We start from the raw sequence: 14,187 nt of genomic DNA, 5'->3' as shown, positions 1-14,187 counted from the left end.
AAGCAGAACCACTGCAGGCCAGGCAGAGAAGGCAAAACCATAATAAATGTATCTATTCCAGTGCCTCTCCCATGATGTAAAGGTCCTGTGTGATCAACCTGTGACCCACCAGCCTGGCTGATACCTTCCCTTCTTTCCTACTGGGGACTGGTATTATATCAGGAGCTGAGTTGTTCTTTGGTATTGGCTGTTGGGCCCTCGGTAGTGCTGGTTACCATTAGCCATGGTGAATGGAACCCATGTCGCTGAAACCATGCATAATCTGTATCTTTCCTTGTTTGTGGGTCCATTGGGCAATCCTAGAACTTCTATTTGATTCTTTTTTATGATTTTCACTTTTCGTGAGATTCTCTGTTAGAACACAGAGCACTCATTGACATTGTATATTCCTTTTGCTTTTCATATATATTATTTATATATAAAAATATATGTAAAATTATAATGTATACATTGTGTATGTATTTTCAAGTCTGCTAAATCTACTATTGGGACATCTGGGAGTTGGTTTCTCTTGACTGCTATTTTTTTAAAGTATGAGTTAAATGCCTTTGTTTCTTTGTATGTCTAGTATTTTTTTTATTGCTTCAGCACACTTTGAAAGATACATTTTAGAGACTCCAGATTCTGGTATCTTCTTCCAGACAGTATCAATTTGTTCTACCAAGCAATTTGATTACTAGCCTATGACATTGAACTTGTGTAGGACTGGCTTTATGTTTTATTTAGGTGGATCTTTGGAGAGTCCAGGGTGTTTCCAAAGTTCTCTAACTTGATATGACTCAACCTCGAAACCCTGTCTCCTCTGTTAATCTTATCAGGGCTTGGCTTTAATATTTGCTAGGGAGAGTCAAGAGTAAGCCTTACACTAACTAGGGTGTGGTTTTCACACCTAAAACAGAGCATTTCTGGAGTATCAGCTGAATGCTCAAAGTGGTAGAGTTGTTAAGTTGTTAACAAGGCCTGAATTCCAGTGTTGACAGCACTGATCTCTAGGATCTATTCTGTTTTCCATCTTGTAGCATCTGTAATCTGGTAAGCCTTGGATAATAGCTCTCTGTACTTGAGCTGCCCTACACTCACCAAATGACCCACTGGGGACCCAACATGGACTTCTAAAAACTGGCATCTTCTGGTGCTCTGCTCTGATGATTCAGCTGCCCTAATTTTGATCTCTACCTTCTCAGCTCAGTGTGAAGACTGTGTTCTGCTGAGATTCCACCTTGCTGGAATCAGATCATTTCCCGAACCCTTTTCTCAGGGAATCATAGTCTTGCCCTACTTCTGTCCAGTGTCTATAAACAGGTGTTTCACATATTTTGTCCATTATTATGGTTGTTTAAAGCAAGAAGACTAATCTGGTGATATTACTGTGTTATAGTTGTAGGTGCAAGTACTGAATTCTTGCCAGTGACTGTAAAATGAAGGATTTTAGCGGCGCCTGGCTGGCTCAGTTGGTGGAGTAGGAGACTATTGATCTCTAGGTGGTAAGTTCGAGCCCCATGTTGGATGTAGAAATTACTTAAAAATAAAATCTTAAAAATAAAATGAAGGATTTTAGGGGTGCCTGGCTGGCTCACTTAGTAGAGCATGTGACTCTTGATCTTGAGGTCATCAGTTTGAGCCCCATGTTGGTTGTAGAGATTACTTAAAAAAAATAAAATTAAAAAAAGTGCTTTAAAAAATTACAAAAGATAGAATGAAGGATTTTACATAGATTACTGATTTCTAAATAATTTTAATACTATTTTCCATGTTTACAAATGACCTAGCCCAAGGGTATTCTTTTTAGTTTATTAACAAATAATAAGAATGATCTGAGACTGCTGGACTCACTGTCAGCATGGTGACCCCACAGCACCGGAAGGAGATCTGGGCTAAGTATCCTGTTCTCTGAGCATATTCCCATGCTTTAACTTGAAGAGTGGCAGGATATGCCATTCCCAAATCTGCCACTTCAACATAAGGATTATTTTGAGCCAAAGGCACTTGGGAAACAGCAGGTGCAAGATAAGCACTCTGACCTCCCCATTCCTTCCTGAAAGCAGGAGAGAAAACTCATGTGAAAGGTGCCCTCCCCAGACCAGAAGGAAAGAAACATTCTTGTCATCTGAGACAGGAAGTCAGGACCCAGAGAAACATGGAAAGACCTTGTTAAAATAACTCGTGTCTCCCTTTAATCTTGCCATATATTTTGCTTTCCTTTGTTCAACCTAGTACAGAAACACGTAGGCCTACTCACTTCTTTGAATTTTCATTTTCCTGTTGGACCTTCCCATTGTATATGTAAATATCAGTGTGCTTTTCTCCTATTAATCTGCTTATGTCAACGTAATTCTCAGACCCATTTGGAGTCCCCAAGAGGGTAGAAATAAAGTTTTGCCTCGCCTACAGACTCTCCTAGGACCATAAAAGAGAGGATTAGCAAAAGGCCAACTGTAAGGTGCTGGATCTGGTCCTGGTAGAGGGAACATAGTGTAGGCCTAGTACACCTAGTAGAAAATGCTAGAATTCCCAGAATCAGCCAGTTGGAAGAGAGGCTGCTTTGAAAGACAAAATGTTGGGAGGGGAGGTCCAGACTGTCCTTAGTGGGGACCAGCCCCTAGAATCCATCTCTTTCCTCCCCTCCACCCAATTTTGTAGCTCTTCCTTCTGAATCTTCCTTCCCATTCCCCCCCCCCCCCCCCGTTTCTGGGGTCACGGAGTCTTTTCTCCCAAGCATGCAGATTTTAAACTGCTTTTCTACTGAGGACTCCTTTGGTGATCTGTGGAAACCTATGCACCATTCTTGGAATAAGTCTTTTAATGCGTAGAATAAAACATTTAAAATTACAAAGGAAGTCAGTTACTTTCAAATCCTGTTGCCTTTGTGCCTTTTCCCATAGTTTGGTAGCAGCAGAGAGAATGAGGTAGCACCTGAGCTGGGCAGCTGAATATACGGCAACCAACCCCCCATGCCCCGACTCAAGACGATACTAGAGTTGGGGTGGTAAAAAAAAAAAAGAAAGAAATACTGGGTTTCTGCCAGTCTCAGAGACAGTGAATCGGCAGGGCATCATTATTCTTTACCATCCAAACTGAAAAAAAAAAGTAGTGGTTCCTGGGAGCCGAGTTCCCAGGGGAAGGGACCACGCGCCCTCTCGTGGCCACCACGGGAACCGCATAGCACGGCCACGGAGGGTACCCAATGCGAAGACCGCCAAATAAAATGCACTGGAAGCTGGGAGGGGCTCAAGACCTTGAAATTAGAAGTCGTGAGCGCTACAAACTGAGCTAGCAAGATGACGCGAAGTAGATGCTCTTCTTTTCCCTCTAGCAGCTTGGAATCGTTGCCCAAATGTAAAATATCTGAGCCGAGACCGAAGACAACCTCGGCGTGTATGTTTATTAGGAAATAGGTATGTAGAGAGTTTAATAGATTTCCTCAGGCCGGCAGCTGATTCGCACTAAGTCACAACCCAGGCCTTTGAACTTACTACTTCTGAGCTCGAGGAGGGACCTGGGTAATGGATAGAAAGTGCTGCGCGGGGATGCGGTCGGGCTGAGGGAGCAACTCCGCCCTCCGCTGGGCGGTTTAGAACCGCCACTCTCGGTGCTAGTTTGCGCCCAGACTGAACCCCAGACTTCGGTGGAAAGAACGTCCGGGATGATTCACCCCAAGGGGTCTCCACGGGACTCACCACGGACCCTCACCTCCTTATTCCTGTTACTGGAATTTTCCAACTTTCCACAACCGTCGTGGGCACTTTTCTCCAAGTTCTTTAGGCACAAGTGTAAGTTTCTGTGACGCCAAGTGCACTTTCTGTGCCCCCGCCCTGCTTGTTCGCCTCTTCTTTGTCCGTGGTTGGGGAAATACGACAGAAAGGAACACGCATATTGATAAAGAGAATATTATTAGCTACTTTATAAAGAAAAAATATCTGAGTACACGCTTGCGGATAGCCTGAAAATGGCTACCAAGCTATAGCGAATTTCAGCTCTACTGACGTGGAATTAAAGCTACAGCTGTCTTCGTCCTACTCTTAGAACACAGTGAGCATCACTCAGTTTACTCCAGTCTTAATATTAAGCCCACACGGACGCCCTGTTCTTCAGAATTCTTTATCAGCCTCTCCTACGGTTGCCTCAGGCAGTGCACCTACGAGGAATACAAACGGTTGGTCACTTTCGTCTACATTCCTCGGCAGGGCACGGGGGCGAGATGGAGGGGTGCGCGGCCGGCTCCGGACCGGGGCAGGACCGGGTCCCCCCAGGGGGACGGTTTGTAGCGTTTCCTCCTTTCCTGCTGTGAGCAGGGATTGTGGGCCTCCCACCTGCACCGAGGCCTGCACTCGGGGTCGCTAGGGCCAAAGGGTGACATCTCACGGCGCTGCCGTCTTTAAACCGAGCACTTACAAGCGGACTATGTGTCTTTTGGAGTCAAGAGCACCAACCGCACGCAGTTGCGGTCCGAGCGGTGGCCAGGGGAGAGAAGGCCAGGGGCAGGTGATCGAAATGGAGGAACATCGGCATTTTCAGTTTTCTGTTGGCCTTTTTCTTTAGCAGCCAGAGTGTTCGCGCTCTCTCCCGGGCCGGTCACCGGGCTGCCCCGCGCCCGCTCCGTCTCTTCTTCGGCTTTTCCAGTTCAACCCCCTCCGCCCCAGCCGCGGACTGAGTCCGCGTGGCGGTCCCGGGCGGCCAGCTCAGTCGGACCCTAGTGCGGAGTGAGTGGCTCCTAGGTGCCCGGCTCTGCCCTGGGGCACGGGGTGCATCGCGAACCCAGGCCAGGTCCTGCCGCGTTGAGTCCCCATCTTAGCGGCGTCGCGGGCGGGCAGCGAGGTGGGGGCAAAGGGGTAATGTAGTGTCCCCACGCGCGTCCGCCTGGTGTCGCGGGGACTCACTGTGAGAGCCCCGAGTAGTTCTGAGCTAACAATTGGAAGCTGGATGACTTCGGCCTGAGAGGCTGCGGGCGACACCTGGAGGCAGGCGGCTGTTGAGGAGGCGAGGAGCCGGCGGGGACGCCGTGGATCTGGCGTTGGGCTCTCCGAGTTCCCCCCGTGAATCTGGGCCGGTATCGGTGTTCAGACGTGCCCAGCGACACGACTGTTGGCCTCAGTATCTCCCACGCCTCCAGTTTCCCGAGTAGGGGAATGTGAAGACATATCCAGCCAGAGGTTGAGAAGCAATTTCTGGGATCAGGAAATGAGTTTAGGAAGCGGAGTTTCCGTGTCTCTGTGGCGCAATCGGTTAGCGCGTTCGGCTGTTAACCGAAAGGTTGGTGGTTCGAGCCCACCCAGGGACGGTCTCTTTTACTAGCTACTTGCAACTTTAGGTTACCTGTTAGTGACCTTATTTACCCTGAGAGTCGTCTGGACTTCTGTCCACTTTAAATCAGGCTCCAGAGCATGCTGCCCGAAGACTCTAGTTCCATGAAATTGCCTAAAAGAAGAAATTTTTCAGCAAAGGCATTTTTTTCAATAGCTCACGTCTAGGCCTTACCCCTGAGCCACTGCCGAGTCCTTTCCCAAACTGGGTTTTTACAACTGCACATCCTGGAAACTTGAAAATTCCCAGAACTGCGAACAACAAAACTGCTTGCCATGAAGCCTCAAGTTCTGAATGGAAATTTTGATTCCTTCACCATGACTTTGAACAAATTATGGAATTTTCTGTGCCTCAATTTCTTTGTCTATAAGAGGGGACAAATAGGAGGACTTTCCTTATGGGTTAATTTAAATGTTATAGAGATATACACATGAACCATTTGACCACTGAATAAATGTTTATTAAACATCAGCTGCTGTAACTCTTTTCAGTGGCACTTCCTCACCATTTTCCTTATTGGCCTCGTTCTTTGAAACAACTGCATATCTTTTCATGGTATAGATGGGCTAGTGTAGATGTAAACATTCCCTAATTGGTGGACAGGACATTTGTTCTAATGTTTATTCTTATAAAAACTTCTTCAGAGAACATCGTTATGCAAATATCACTGTTCAGAGAACATCACTTATGCATGGATTTCCCTAAAAGAGATTCCTGGAGGTGGACTTTCCGGATCAAAGTATTGCCATTTCTCATGTTGCTACTTCTTGACAGAAGTATAGTTATATTCAGATAGTGAATATATATATAACAGATAGTTATATTCCCACCTTCTAAGAGAACACTCTTTTTTTGGCAACCCCATCTGACATTTGATAGCAGCACAAATCCATCACTTTGGCTTGGGGAATGTTACTGCTTGTTGGTCTCACACATCCCTAAGTCTGGTAGGTGAGGGGCTAGTGCTGTGACAGTCTCTTTTGTTTTCTTGCCATCTGGGGATCCTGGGGAAGTGGTTCACAAGGTTGGATTCATAGGACTGTAGAGGAGCAGTTCCCAGTGTTCCTGTGACAGGAAGCCCAGGCTTATGCTGCTGAAGAGGAACCAAGAACTCATGCTTCAGAGAGGGACCTTCATGGCTGGTCCTGAGCCAAATACAAATTGGAAAGGGGACATGTTTGAAATTTTCATCAGACTAAGACTTTAGATAATGGATCTTTTTATTTATTTATTTATTTATTTATTTATTTATTTATTTATTTTTGAGAGAGAGACAGAGCAGGGGAGAGGCAGAGAGAGACTCCCAAGAGGCTCTGCACTGACTGTCAGTGCACTGTCAGTACAGAGCCCGATGCCGGGCTTGAACTCACAAACACTGAGATTATGACCTGAACCAAAACCAAGAGCAGACACTTAACCGACTGAGCCACCCAGGCACCCCTAGATAATGGATCTTTAAAAATTTCTCTTGTGGCAGCAAGAGGAGACACTGCATTCTCAGGACTTTATTTGGGGGAATTTAATAATGGTGGCCATTCTATTGATCTTGTGGAATTGTTCTGTCTTTGCTGGTATGTGACACTTGTTTTAAAACCTCGTTTGGTGAGCTGAGGTGAATAGCTAAAGGGAACTTCTCAGAGGAAACAGAAACGGAATACATTCTCAAATAGATTTATAAAGTTTTATTGTGATCCTTTCTGAGGTTTTGCGTGGTGTCCTAGCTCAGGCTGCTATAACAAAATACCAATAGATATGGTGACTTAAACCACAGACATGTGTTTCTCACAGTTCTGGAGGCTGAAAAGTCAAAAATTAAAGTGGCAGATTTAGTTCTTGGTGAGGTCCCTCTTTGAGGCTTACGGATGGCCACCGTCTCAGTGTATTTCAGAGGGCAGAGAGAGGAGGGTCTGGAGACTTACTGTTTGTATAAGGCTACTAATCCCATCATGGGGCACCACCCTCATGACCTCATCTAAACCTAATTACCTCCTGAGGGTTTCACCTCCTAATACCATCACATTGGGGGTTAGGGCTTGAACATACGGATTTGGGAAGGACAGAAACATTAAATCCGTAACAGGTGGGAACATAAAGAGGCATCTCCTGAGTGTCTAATATGCCCTTTATAGTGAGTGATCAGATTGCAGACTTGAGAACAGTCACGTGCAGTTGGGAGCAGAACTTGTCTTTTATCTTTTCCTCCTAGAGGTATTTGTGTGTGTGTGTGTGTGTGTGTGTGTGTGTGTGTGTGTGACAACAGAAAATCAAGGGATTATAGAAAGATACATTAAAAAATTCTCATCACCTCTACTAGCTCCCCCCCCCCCAGTTCCCAAAGGCTAAACATGTACTAACTTGATTGTTTTTAATAAACAATTTTATTTTTCCATAAAGTCAACAAGCATGGCTTTATTACTTTTATAACAAAGGAACCACCTGCTTTATAAGTATACATTAAAACCCTCAGATGAACCAGGCTATCTTCACATGCTGTAGAGAAGTTGCTTGAGAACCAAACTCTTTGAGGCATTGTATGTCTGAAAAGGTCTATTATATCCATATCCTATATTATATCTGCTAATTGATATTTTGCTAAATAGAGAATTTTAGGTTGAACTTATTTGCCCTCAGAGTTTTGAAAGCATTGCTTCATTGTTGTTTTATATTTGCTAGAGTTGCTGTTGAGAAAGAAAAAATGTCTCTTCACTGCTGTCCACTTAGAACTGGCCTGACTGAAAACACCTAGGCTGTGATGTTCACCTGTTAAAACTAAAAAATTTCACAGAGCACCAACATCAGACAAAATCACTCTGTAATCATGATGAGGCAAAGGGGGAAAAAAAAGAACTACTTCATGATTGTTCGAAGGCAGAAGAAGTGTAAAGTATCCCCCAAACTGAGAAGGCACTTTGAGAAGGAAAAACAAATCAGACAACAGTTTTGGGTAACATTAACACCTCCTGGTGCCATGTGTGCACCAGGAAGTGAAAACTGTTATCCAAGTTTGAACCTTTCTAAGTTTATTTATTTATTTATTTATTTATTTATTTGGAGAGAGAGAGACGGTGTGTGTGGGGGTCGGGGGTGAGGGGGTGTGCAGAGAGAATCCCAAGCAGGCGCCACACTGCCAGTGCAGAGCCCAATGTGGGGTTCTCACAAACTGGGAGATCATGACCTGAGCCGCTTAACCAACCAGCCAACCAGGTACCCCTCTGAGTTTGAAACTTAATAGACCTGCTAGAGGCCATAATGGAACACTTGGTCCCCTTGTCTCCCCTGTGATCACAAGACATGGACAGTAATGTTTGGGGCGTGTGGAGAACATAAAACTAGAAAGATCACCAAGCAACACAGTCAAAGTGGCGGCCAAAAATGGAGTCAGTATGGCCAGCATTCCTACAATGATCATCTCTGAGCATGAGCAGAACACAGTCCAAACCACAAAAAATGACCAAACTTCCCCTCCCTTTCCCAACCAAGTAATTGTTGCTTCTTTACCAATTTCATATTTAGCCCTATTCTTCTCCTTCTACTTTTTGAATATAAATTATTAAGATTTCCAAAGGTAGAATTGTCCCATAGTTCCCCACCGTGTCTGCTGTCTCCTTCGTTGCAATGAGCCAAGAAACCCAACTTTGATTACAGGTTTGTTCATGATGGTTATAGACTGGAGGGTATCAACACTGTAGAGAAGGCAGATGCCATTCCGATTCTTGACGATTTACATTAAATTGTTCTCCCACCTCCCTTCCCAAAAGCTTACAGGATCTCCTCTTTGTCTCTACTGTTTTTTTTTAAATATAATTTATTGTCAAATTCCTTTCTATACAACACCCAGTGCTCATCCCAACAAGTGCCCTCCTCAATGCCCATCACCCACTTTGCCCTCTCCCCCACCCCCCACCAACCCTCAGTTTATTCTCAGTATTTAAGAGTCTCTTATGGTTTGCCTCCCTCCCTTGTCCCTACTGTTTTGAAACTTGATGATCTATTTTTATCCATGATACTGAGTACTTAATGGGCCCTTTCGTTTATATTAATATTTATATAAATTTATATTTCTTCTGTATCACTCCAGACATGTTGATGTATATACAAGTAAAAGTGTGTATCTCTTGCAACCACCATTATCCTTTTGATATAAATGATGTGGAATCTACACTTGATTTATGTCTCAGTGAATTTAAGTTAGCTTTTACTGAACAAACTATCCCAAACTTACTGACTCAGAATAATGATAATTTATTATTTTTTTAGTGCTTCTGTGAGTTAGAAGTTTTTCTGGCCTAAGCCAACTCATTTGGGGCTGGGCGGTGTAGAATGGCTCAAGCAATGTCTGAGGTACAGCTGAATTGACTAGAAAAGCTGGGATGGACCTTTTTCTCCATGTAATCTCTCCAGCACACTGACTGGGTCTTCAGACTGTGGTCTCAGGATTCCCAGTGCAGCAAAAAGAGGCTAACCCCCACTATGCAAACATTTTTCAAGCCTGTTCTTGCATCAGGTTTGCTAAGGTGCCAGCACTGGCCAAAGCAAGTCACGGAGCCAATCCCACATTCAGATGGTGGACAAATAAACTCATAAGCTCCACCCCCTGATGGAAGATGTTGCAAACTGTTAGGACCATTTCTTTCCAATCACACCAGATTGGAATATCAGGAACTTCCTCATTCTTTTTGACAGCTTGCCGAACCATATTTAATTGTCTAGTTGTACTGTCCTATTTTTAGTTGCCCCCCAAACTGATGGGCATTTAGAGAGGTTTCCGGTGTTGTGCTTAATGAAAAATGCTCCCAGGGCCTTTGGAAGGCAGCGCGGTGGGGGGGGGGGGGGGGGGGGGCGGCTCAGCATGGGGCGGGGCTCGGGAGTTGGGGAATACACCCGGGGATTTGATGAGTGAACTCCAGGTGCCTGGGGGTGGACCCCAGGAGATGGTGGGGGCAGCTGGGGAGGGCGGGAGGCCCCCAAGTGCAGGCCCACTGGGCAGCCTTGTATATATTTAATTTCACATGTGTGTAGGCATGTCTGTGGAATAAATTTCTAAATGTGGAGTTTAAAAGTAAAAAAAAAGTTTATTTAGATATTTGAAAGATGTTGTTTTAAAAGCACCCTGTAGAACTTATACCAATTTACCTTTTTGTTAATATTTTTTAACCTCTCCAACAAATTAAACTTTTAAAAATTTTATCATTCCCTATAGGTAAAAAAATGTTATTTCAGTGTAGTTTTAAATTGCATTACTTTCATTAATAACAGCATTGAACGTTGAATATCTTTCCTTATCATTGCATTTTCCTTTTTATTTTCATTATTTTTAATTTTTAAAATATTTATTTATTTATTTTGGGAGAGGGAGAGTGCAAATAGGGGATAGGCTAGAGAGAGAAAGAGGAGGGAGAGAATCCCAAGCAGACTCCACTGCCATCACAGAGGCTGATGCCAGAGGAACTCACCAATTGGGAGACCTTGACCCAAGCCGAAAGCAAGAGTTGGCTGCTTAACCAGCTGAGTGCCCCAGAAATTTCTTTTTTTTATTCTTTATATGTTTGCTATTTTTATTGGGTTGTTGGCTTATTTTGTAGTGGTTATGTAGTTCTGTAAATATTAGGGAAATTAGCTGTTTGTGTATGATGCATGTTCTAAGAATGTAGATGTTGGGTACGGTTTGATGAAGTTGGTGCAGCCACAGAAAAGAAGCAGGTTTGAAAGGAAGAAGTTTATTATATTCACAGTCCCAAAGAGGGGGGTCACCTTGTGTAGAGCAGGGGCCTAACGGGCAGGGTGCTCTATTTAACAGGGGGGAGTAGAGACAGTGAGGAGCTGTGGGCCATAGTCTTTACTGGGTCTCGGGTGGCGTGGAGGGAAAGCAAAGCGAGAGAGGTGTGGAGGGAGTGAGAAGGGTAGGGTGGGGGGTGGGGGAGAAGGGAAGAGGTGAAGGAAGTTAGAGTCCAGTGGTTGGGTTTGTTATCAAGGGGTTTCAGCTGTTTTGGGGTGTGAATTCACAATTAGGGCAGTGAGAAGGATGTTAACCACCAAAGTATGAACTTAAAGTGGAGGATTTTTAGCGCAATGTGAGTTGCAAATATTTCTCCAAATTGTTGTTTGTGTTTGGACTTATAAAGATTTCATTTGATTTATGTAGTCAAATTCATGGATATTTTCTCTCAGGACTTCTGAATTTATGTCATAGAACAACTTTTTACCACACACACCAAGATAATAAAATAATTGTTTCATGTTTCTACAAGAACTTTTATGTTTCTCTTTATTATTTGAATCTTTGATCAATTTGGAATTTACCTTATGTAAAGGACATGATATTCATTGGCCATTATTTTTTTTCTAGACACGTACCTAGTTATTCAAAAACTCCTCATTAGAGTTACTGGTTCAAGATCTTCTTTCTAATATATTACATTTCTTTATGTATTTTGGTCTACTTCTGGATTCTTGTCCCATTTATGACTGTCGATTCATACACGATATCTTAACTATTTTAGTTACTGTAATTAATATTTCATAGGATTAGTTCTTCCTTATTGTTCTAAAAAAAAAAAAAAATTTCCCTGAGTTATTTCTGCTTGTTACTTTTCCATTTCCATTTAACCTTTAGAATTATATTGCCCAGTTTGAATTCTAAGAAACACTTTTTGATATTCTTATGTAAACCATAAAATTAAGGAGCGGTGTTATCTTTGTGATGTTGAGTCCCCTACCCGTGAACGTGCTGTATCTTGGTTGACAGGGAAGCAGGCTGCACTGACCCAGTGATTCCTAAACTTGAACATTTATTTACGTAGATCACCTAAAGAGCTAGGTCACAGATTGTTGGGCCAGCCTCTGGTTTCTGATGCTGCGGGTCTGAGGTGGGACTTGAGAATTTGCATATCTCACAGGTTTCCAGGTGATGCTGATGTGTGTCCTGGCACCACACTTCTGAGAATAACTGGCCTCATGTATCGATCATCCCGGAGATGGTTGGTGGGATACATAAGGGAGACTCAAGCGTATTTACAAACTACAAAAACAAAACAAAACAAACAAAAAACCCACAAAAAACCAAAGAAAACCCAGAACCGTTGAACGATCCTTAGGGAGGGGAGGCGGACGACTTGTATGAGGATTTAAATGTCCTTGTGGTGGTGGAGAAGCCTCTCGATTTGGGCCAAACTTGGCTCCCATTCGCCTTGAACAATTTAAGTCACACCTACCTATTCCAACACTGAAAGGCGATTTGGCAGGAACAAATGTAGCGCAAACACATTCAAGCTTTCCGGGCAGGGCAAAGTTCTCGGGTGGATCAATAACTACTACACCACCCGCGGGCCCCACCCGCCGCAGGGCGGCACCAGAGGCTCCCCGCGCGCACGCCCTTAGCCTGCAGCCCCGCCCCATCCACGCCTCCCCTTCTCGGGGCACTTCCGCGTCCCTCCTCCGCCTCCCCAGGTCCTTTTCCAGGGCGCGCTCCTTTTTTCCCCGCTTCGGGATCTTCTTAAACGAGTTGTATTTTACAGCCCTTTGAGGCTGATGAACGCTTCAAAACCTGGAAAGGAAAAACAGATGCTCCTCAGCACGTAGCGGAAGACCTTTTTAATCAGCTAAGAAGACCTTTCAAAACCTCAACCAAAATTCCCACCAAGCAGAAGAGAACGAGCGTGTTTCCATCCAGTCCGGTCCTGAGGAATCTTCTCTGTGGAGCAGAGTCGCGGCAGGACAGGGGGGGAGCCCCGCGGGTCAGGACTCGGAGCTGCTCCGGCTCCCGTCAGCTTTGCCCCCGCAGAAGCTTCGGCCCCGGGCAGCAGTGGGTCAGGGAACCTGGGTCTCAACGACCGCAATCCCTGATTCAGATTTCTCAATTTGGGGCGAATAGAGATTTCCGAAAATTGTTGCCAAAGTTTGAAACAACAGTGGCCGCAATGGCTGTTTAGAAATTCGTAATTATTGGCTGCTGACAGAAGATTTTAATAGAAACAACAAAAGATTTTAATAGAAGCAACAAAAAGGTCAACGCCCAACGTGGGGCTCGAACCCACGACCCTGAGATTAAGAGTCTCATGCTCTACCGACTGAGCTAGCCGGGCGCTGGCGAATAAAGTGCTCTTTTAGGAAAGTCATTTCTTTCCAGAGCCAGGCTGCATGGCCCAGGTACAAACTAGTCCGTGTGAATGAGACCTCAAGGTGTAGGATTTTGTGAACACAATAGTAGCCTTTTACCACCGGAAACTCAAAGCTTTGAGAAGATGTTGCGGACTGCGCGGAGCCAAGCAGCCTCGCAGAAGACGGGGAATCACGAGTCTCGAAACCTACATGTGTCCGCAAATTCTGCGTGGACCTGGTCACTTTGACAGCCGGGTTTCTCCTCCCTGAGGCGAAAGAGCTTGAGGGAACGGGGATGAGAGGCTCAAACACCCCCGAGGGACGTGGGGACTTGCGCTCCCGGGACCTTGGGGCTGCAGCCCCTGCTTCCTTCTCCGAATCCCCTCTTTTCCCTAAACCTGGACGACCAGGGCGGTGGGTGGAAGTGGGGCTAAGGGACGCGTCACTGGGTGCACGAATTTATTTTTAAATACTAAAATTTTGTGTGGCTTGAGTAAAAGACCATATCCATTACGTGTAAACGTCCTAGCGAGATTTCAGGTCAGATGGAAGTCAGCCTGAAGCGATTTCACTCCACTCGCCCAACTTTTCATTTTCCAATACCTGGTGGGCGCTGAGTTCCCGAGGCAGAAGCAAAGGGGTCTCACCTCCGCACTCCTGGTGGCAGCTCCAAGGATCCCCAAACTTCCCTGAAGGGCGGCCCCGCCAGAACTGTTAAGTTTGCCTTGAGTGGGCGAGCCACGGAACGAGTTGAACAGAAACAATTCACCCAATTTGTCGAGAGCATTT

At 44.9% G+C, this 14,187-nt stretch overlaps 2 non-coding genes across 2 annotated transcripts; one reads left to right on the top strand and one right to left on the bottom strand.

Annotated features, from left to right (window-relative positions):
• The first annotated feature begins 5,204 nt into the window (after positions 1-5,204).
• On the top strand, positions 5,205-5,278 carry TRNAN-GUU (transfer RNA asparagine (anticodon GUU)). The gene has a single exon. It is a non-coding gene; the product is annotated as a tRNA-Asn (tRNA).
• Positions 5,279-13,309: 8,031 nt separating this feature from the next.
• Positions 13,310-13,382, bottom strand: TRNAK-CUU (transfer RNA lysine (anticodon CUU)). The gene has a single exon. It is a non-coding gene; the product is annotated as a tRNA-Lys (tRNA).
• Positions 13,383-14,187: the final 805 nt, after the last annotated feature.

The sequence above is a fragment of the Acinonyx jubatus genome, chromosome C1 (genome assembly GCF_027475565.1).
Source record: "Acinonyx jubatus isolate Ajub_Pintada_27869175 chromosome C1, VMU_Ajub_asm_v1.0, whole genome shotgun sequence".
Classification (NCBI taxonomy): domain Eukaryota; kingdom Metazoa; phylum Chordata; class Mammalia; order Carnivora; family Felidae; genus Acinonyx; species Acinonyx jubatus.
The sequence above is the reverse complement of the archived record's forward strand: the minus strand, read 5'-3'. Positions and strand labels throughout refer to the sequence as shown.